Below are 6,987 nucleotides of genomic sequence, written 5' to 3'. Positions count from 1 at the left end.
AGGATCATTCTATTCTTGCGATGCATGCAAGCAAGGCACTCAAAGGCAACATTTCAGTGGGATTGTGTTGCACGCATTGGGGGCTGAGGGGATACCATAGGTGCAAGGCATTGCATTTCTCACAGTAACAAGAAGAAGAAGCTTACAAATTAGAAGTTAAAGATCAAAGTTACATTTTATAAAATTAAGTGTTTCATTCAGGGGGTACAATACTTGGTGGCACAATGCTAAGGCCCTAAACACCATCATTTCATAATGTTCTATATGACATAAGGGGCCCCAAATGTTACACATGCCCAGGACTCCAATAAAAAAAGACATGATGGAGGCCCAGTTTTAACTGAAATAAATGCTGCCTTCATGCTGTCATTACTATATTTCTTAATGTCTATATTTTGTTTGTTAATCTATTCATTCTATTCTCCATGCGTCAATTCTTCCTCCTGTTTATGTAACATTACCCCTTGCATTCTATGGGCTGTGGCCAGGAGCAACCTATCATCCGAGGCACCTTTCTTGCACTCAGCCGGGGCCCCGCATAATTATTGGGATGGGAGGGAGTGTCGGGAATGAAAATTCCTCCTTTTATGATTCATTTGTGTCTTCATTTTCTCACACGGATAATAAATCTGTCAGACAGAAATTTACACATCTTTTCTGCAGAATTGAAAAAAGTAACAAAAATACCTTGAAATGGTTTGTTCAGTTGAGAATCATTAATGCCGGAGTGAGGCTCAAACCACTGAAAATAGCATTTGCTATTTTCTGTTGAAAGTAGCAATAAATAGTACCCAAGTAATACCCAACCCTCTACCCTTGTGGGCCGCTAGAACTTGACGAAGCCATCGCACATCGCTCTCATTTGATCTCTGATATACTGGTTACTCAGGGCAGGTGGATACTGTGACTGATTTAGGCAAAGAATTTTTTGGCTGGGGCAGCAGATACATGAGTGGATACGTTCCTACCAGGGGAGCTTTAGCAAGAGAATCCCATTCACATTGGGGAATTCCCATTCTGTCATTATTGGACTCGCAGTTGACCTACCTCTTGGGTTTGTCTTTTCAGTATTTTGCAAGAAATTAAAGGGCGGGTTTGGGAGTTTCCATCCACTTCGACCTGTTAGTCATTGAAAAGACTGTGCTGCTGACAAAGCCTCTCAGAGGTCACTGAAAGGAAAGCCTGATATATTCTCATGATATAAGGAACCATTGTGTTCTATCGCAGTAAGGGTTATGGTGTTTAGATTGCCACTATCCCCTGTATCAATGGGACATGTTCACGTGGTCAGTCCTAGAGCATGTGAGTCCATCCCACCGTCTCTGACTTTGACATTAATAATTAAATGTGTTTCAAGGCCTTTAATATTATTATTGCATTTACTTTTCAGTCTGCATGGTAATATTATGTTTCTAAGCAAGGATAATTCAATGTTAATAAAGGTGTAGAGCCAAGCTTTACCTATTAATCAATATGTCCCATAATTGCAAGTCATTTATCTATGATTTGGAAAGCAGGGTGATTTCCTTATTCCCACAGTCAGGCTAAGCTCCATAGGATTCCTGTAGAAGCCCCTGGCATTCACCCAGATCCCAAGAGAATCTTGGAGTCAGTGAATCTTTAATGCTAATCACTCTTGCTGAATTTCATGTTCAGGCCTGTACCACAACAACAAAGAAAATACTAAACTGCCCCACGTTATTACAAGGGATAAGGATACTGAGGGTGATACAAGATATGGGGGGTTGATATCAGGAGCTGAAGTTTTACAGCTGTAGATCCATGGGGGGAATGCAATGATGCTCATCTCAGAGATTGCATAGGGCAGAATGTATGATGGGGTTGAAATACAGACAAAATCCTGTTATTTGGTCTTTAGTTATACCATATTATGTTTAAAGAAAACTAAATACTTTAATGACACACTTGCAACCTTGTGCCAATGACATCTGTGTCCACCAAGACCTTGGATATCATAGGAGAAGCTTTTTCAGTGTGACCACTGTAGCAGCACACAGGCCAAGAATGCTGGCAAGACATCAAGGCCATTGACCTTTTTCCCCAAAGGATTCCTTGTGATTTTAGTGTCCAAAAACAACTGCCTGAGAAGCTGACATTGTGTATGTGCAAGTTAAAATATCTAATTTTTTCTCTGAAGGGCCCTTGTGTTAACACCGTTCTAAATTGGCCCTACAGTGTCTACTGAGTCTGAAAGTAGAAGAACTGTTGCATTTTCCTAAGAACTGTTATGGAAGGGACATTTTCTAATGTCTGGCCATGGAGACCTACTGGGTCTTTCTCTCCCACTGTTGCTCTCTGTGCCCGACATCATCTGATGGGAAGGTAGAGCTTGGTGGTACTATGGCTAGAAAGATGTGGCAAAGGCATTTAAATAAACAGTTTAGCCGTGGATCACAAGAAGTGTGATGGGAGTGGGCTGCAGTGTTTGTGCCTTAAGCAAAATTCTTTCTTCATACAATAAACTTGTTAACAGCTACAGAAGATTTAAGCAAAGTCACCTCAAGTTATAAGATCTAAAGGTGCATGTTGCAAAGGAAATTGAATGAAAGGAATGGCATGCAAATGTATTATTGTCACCAAGCATATTTAAAATGACATGCTCTAGATATTTTAACAGAATTTTCACATTCTCTTCATGTCATTGTTATGAAACACAACCAGTCTTTACTGCTTTGCACCTTATGCTGGATTTCAGATCTGGCACAAGGCCAGGGTAAGTTTTTCCTAAAGTCTCCTTATCCGAAGCTCATCTCTTATTGTGAAAACTGTATTTCTTTTTAATCAAAAGACATTGACTGCTCACCCATAATGTTGTGGCAAGCTGTGCTACATAAACATAAATGCTACCCAAAATAATTGTTAACTGTATATACCATGGCCAAACACTGATTGGTCTGCTTAGTGACGACCTAGACAAGTGGTTAGTGAAAGTGTATATATGTTTCACACTCTGACCAACAATCAGGTCTAGGTGGTCTGAGCAGAACCACAAACTGCCCCAGAAGTCCTGTGATTTTTTTAACCCCAGATTTCAGTTAATTGGTGTTTATTTTGGCCCTAAACCCAGTCCAGTAGTCAAGAAAGGCTAAGTCAGCCTCCAGTGTTTACTCCTTGACTGCAGCTGTGGACACCTTAACATGATCCATATTAAACTTATGGCAGTTGGGGAATAATGAGACACACAACACTGCCGTTTATATAAGAACAACGTACATTTACATTTAATTGCAAATTAATGTGTAGAAATGATAAGGAAGCCATACTCTTTGATGACATTTTGTGGTTGTAGTAAAAATGTCACACATATATTCTCGGCTTATAAACACATCAGTAAAACAATCACTTTTTGCGGTGGGGCAGTCTTTAGCTTGAAGCTGCTTGTTAAAGGGAAAGGTACATAAATAAGGGAAGGGTCGGGTGTAACCCAGCCAGTTTATCCTGTTCTTTGTACATTATGAAGTCTGTAGGGGAGACAATACTGGGTGTTGTATCTAAAAAAAAACACTTCTAATAGCTGGTTTCTCGTTCATTTAGATTCTAAACTGTAAGTGTACCACAAATGTGTATTTCTGTCAAACAAAAAGGGTGTATTTTCATCTTGAACTTGTGTAGCTAAAGGTTTGTAATTTGTGTACTTGACACGCAGGTCAGTCTGGTAAAGTATTCAAGTGCAGGAACATTCCAAATTGCACCCATTTCCCAACCCACCTTGGGACCTCTACAGTCTTTCTTTTTGAGCAGTAAATTATTAAATATATAGTAAAGTTTGCATTACATCTTGCCAGATCTGGCAGTCAATAAAAGAAATAACATTTATTTATCAACTGTCAGACTGGTTGCACAGAACTATCTGAGGAAACTCTACACATCATTCTATTCACAGGAAGGTGAAGATTTTGGGAGTAAAAAGAGCTGTTTCTTCCACATGGCAAATCACATGCACTTTGCATCCTGCCCTGTGTTTGGAAATGAGGCTAATTATCTGCAGATATTGAGGTTTTTTTCCATTTTTCATATGCTTTCTATATAATTTGTATATCTTGCTCTGTCTGAACTATTGTTGGCAGATCAAAAGAAGGAGCTTAACAGTGTATTGGAAACTATTTTATTAGTATTTTTACATATTCTTGCCTTTTTGGAAAAAGAGTCATTTTCATTTCTTATTTTCTGTGGTTAATATGAACAGCAAAGAAAAGAGAAAGGGGAACTGAGGTTTTTTAATCCTTGGTAACCAAGCTACAATGTTACTGGGGTGTTGGTCTTTAAAATGCTTGAAAAAGAAAATTCCATGCCACGTACACAGCAATTCTGTACGCAGTAAAGCTGTAATTACGTTAGACTGGATCATAAAGTCAAATTGGTTTGGGTTTAAAGCAATATAATAATATTCCCGTAATGCCCTCTAGCGGCTTGCTGTTATTACAACAGTATCAAAATCACTTAAAGCTGTATGTGTTTGTTCTTTTCTTTTTCCTAACAGAGGTAATGCCTTGGCATTAAATAAAGAATGTATTTGCCTTTGATTGCTATTCTCTTGGGACAGTAACCCATAGCAACCATTTAAATGGTAGACATTGGTTACTATCCAGGTGCAACGTTACCCAGATAAAAAATGTCCTTCAGAAAAATTCTCCACCTCCACAAAACTGGGTAGGGACAAGTCACTTGGATTCCTGGGCACTGGGGCACTGGACTGAGCCACAGGTACTGGCCATTTTGACTGTTCAAAGTAACAATCTATGATTGTAATTCCTGGCTTCCAACAAATTCTGGTTTGTTAACATGGAAGTCTTGTGGAAGCTGTGTGTGTCCCACAACATTGTTGTGTTGTCTAAGATATATAACCTCCCCCTGTACTTGGGTTCTAATTCTGAAATGACTGCTAGTTCAGCAGTTAAGTTCAGATGGTTAAACTGAAATCGACTCCATGTGGACACTCAAAGGTCTAATAATAATAAGCACCATTATTGAAAGAATCCAAATTCTCTAATTGCTCTATAATATATAATGTTCCTCTACCCTGAAGCTACTCAACGAGTACAGAATGTACAACAGCCTTACAGAACCATCACCTGGGTTAATGCGGCATCTCAGGTATTGCTTTTTGTTGTGCACTTGTCTACCATCAGCCCCACGTTTTTTTTGGGGTACCCTCCTTCCCCCTACATTTGCTAACATATGGCACCTAAACTATACTGTGGGCACATGTGTAGAGCAATATAACAACTTTATATAATTTTATTAAGGTTACCTGGCCTTGTGTAGTGTAATGTATTTGCTGCAGCATATACGGCCATTGTACTTTAACTGCACACCGTATGCTAATTAGCCAACACTAGCGTAACTTCGAACTGCTGAGCGTAAATTCGCTGGCGTAATTTCGCCAGCGTTCGTTACCCTGTGCGCAACTTCGGATCTTCGTGAATTAGCATTGTCCATGCGAATTTACCAGCACTGGCAAATTTTTGCCGGTTTGTGAATTTGCTCCATAGTACTCAACCACTTCTCCAAGCTCCAGTCCCACTAACTTCAAGCTTACCATGAAATGTTCCAATTATTTGGGGGAATAAAGCACTACATTAGTTTTAAAAAGAGAGCTTTTATCTTAAGAATGTATGGAGATACTCATTACTTCATTTGATGTCGGCAAAACTACTTTATGAAACACTACAATTTAGAGCAAAAGTATCCCCCAGCATTCAGATCATTAAATTGCATGCAAGCTCCTCCTCCTGAGGAAGGGATATACGTCCATATCTAAACTTATATTGTATGTAAGTTATTTGTGAACAACACATGACTCACCAACCCCATGGATGTTGCTTCCAGTGGCCTCAAAGCAGTTGCTTATTTTTGAATTGCAGGCTTGAAGGCAAGTTTTGGTTGCATAATAACCAAATGTACTGCCTAACAGGGCCTTCTGTAGGCTGTCAGACCACATAGGGGCTACCAAATCACATCCCTTATTATCATTAAGTGAATGATATTATCTGAAGATATATGTAAAGTGATTGATGATTGGAACATCTGAATAGAACCAACAGAGAGCTTGTATAAGATCCAGCAAATAAAGAGTTGTCATTTTGCTGAAAGACACCCAAGTTATTGTGAGATCAAGCTTTGTGTGTGTAATTCAATGTGGTTAACCCTTCTTTCACCAATACAGTGGGGGCCCACCTGAAAGAAACTGTTCCTTGTAAGACATGCTCTACTGGGATTGGGACTTTTTCAGCCAAGTCCAAGATAAAATAAAACAGAGTGGAGGTACCCATTATTTTAAATACTGTTACACAACATATTTCTGAGGGATAACATTTTGCCAATAATATTGTTATTATTATTATTATTATTATTATTATTATTAAAGAAAACACATTTAACAAACAGCAGACACACAAATGATGGTGGCATTAGTCACACTGTTTTCTCAAACGTAATTCCACTTCTTTCGTTGGATTTGTTACAGACTCACAAACTTCAATCACTGTTAATAAAAGTGCAGTCTAAACTTGATGAGCTGAAAGGCTGGAATTTGTATGTTGCTTGTTCGAACGTGTTAAATTATGACTTTTATCTTTGCCTTTACCACTCTGCCCTAGTGTTACAGGGCATGTTCAGTCAGGGACCCTCCAAAAAACCACAGGTCTCCTCTTCCAACCTTTTTATCTTTCTCTTCTTTATTCTCTTTGTGTTTCTCCTAAAACACTTACCCCTATTTTGCCTCTTTGATCTCATACAGAAATCAGGGGTAAGTAAGATACAGGCATAAGGTCAACTAGTTGGCTGAGCAGGAGGGCCTTCTGACACTTGGGCCTATTGGGTATTGTTCTGGTATCTTGACCTGCCCTTTATTCCCACTAAGAATTAAATGGCAAAATCTATGTGAATGATACTATAAAAAAGAACTAATCACCTTTTGGCTTTAGCTTTGGCATACCAGGGTCCCTCCAATAAGCTTTAAATCAA

This window comes from Xenopus laevis, chromosome 9_10L (assembly GCF_017654675.1).
Source record: "Xenopus laevis strain J_2021 chromosome 9_10L, Xenopus_laevis_v10.1, whole genome shotgun sequence".
Lineage (NCBI taxonomy): Eukaryota > Metazoa > Chordata > Amphibia > Anura > Pipidae > Xenopus > Xenopus laevis.
This window is presented reverse-complemented; position numbering follows the sequence as displayed.